Genomic DNA, 1,071 nt, shown 5'->3' with positions numbered 1-1,071 from the left:
GGCAAAGCAATTTTTGAACATCTTGGAAGGCGAAAGGTTTCAGACCTCGCCGCAGCGAAGATTGTTCTTCGCCGTGGCGAAAACTGCTTTTTATATATATGCACCGCGATGCTTCATTTTCGCAAAACTTTTCAAATCCATTTCAGAGAAAAGTTTTCCAATGTTCAATCCAGAGCTTTCCCAGTGATTTCCAAGCAAAGTTTCTCACTCTTAACCCTCACAAACACCAAAACAACTCATTTCAACAACAATCTTTGCGAAAAAATTCACGAAATTTTTGAGTTCAAGAAATTTGGGGTTTTGCAATCTGGGCTGATTTTGGCTCAATTGGGGGCGAATACTCCTTAGTGTTGATTTGTAGACTTGAAAATTTTGATTGTTGGTTGAGTTGTGGAATTTTTGTGCTTGTGAGTGTTGATTTTGTTTAAGGAAGGGTTGATTGTGAATTGTATGATATTGAGGAGTGTGGGTTTTAGATTTTGGAGTGTTTGGTTGAATTTGGAAAAATCGTAGTTTGGGGGTCTAAGTGGGAATTTTTAGGAAGTGTTGTCAATTTTTGCAGGATTGAATTGGTTGTTGTAGGACACTTAGGTTTGAATTTTTGGGTTGCATTGTTGAGTTGAAGTGTAGTTTTGGAGAAAATGCCGCTCAAAGTCAAGGTACCATCCAAGGGCAAGGGAAAAGGAAAGAAAGTAGACGACCGGTTTATAAATGAAAAGGCTCAGAAAAACTATGAGGCAACAGCCAAACAGAAAGACAGGGGATTTATCCCTGAGCGAGGACTGACTGCAACCCAGGCTGATGAGTGGAGTCAAGGGAGAAGTTGGAAGGACTTTATGAGTGAACCCGCACATGCGGTTGTGGAACCACTGGTGAGAGAGTTTTATGCCAACCTCCCTGAATGTGATGAGGGGGTTGTTTTTATGAGGGGTACTGATGTGGCATTTATGGCAAAGGTCATCAATGATTTCCATGGCTTACCTCAGATTGACCGTGATGAATATGAGGAGTTTAGGAAGACACAGAAAAGGGATGAGGTGATTCTTAGGACCATAGTGAAACCAAATGCCT

The sequence above is a fragment of the Pistacia vera genome, unplaced genomic scaffold (assembly GCF_008641045.1).
Source record: "Pistacia vera cultivar Batoury unplaced genomic scaffold, PisVer_v2 Contig226, whole genome shotgun sequence".
Lineage (NCBI taxonomy): Eukaryota > Viridiplantae > Streptophyta > Magnoliopsida > Sapindales > Anacardiaceae > Pistacia > Pistacia vera.
This window is presented reverse-complemented; position numbering follows the sequence as displayed.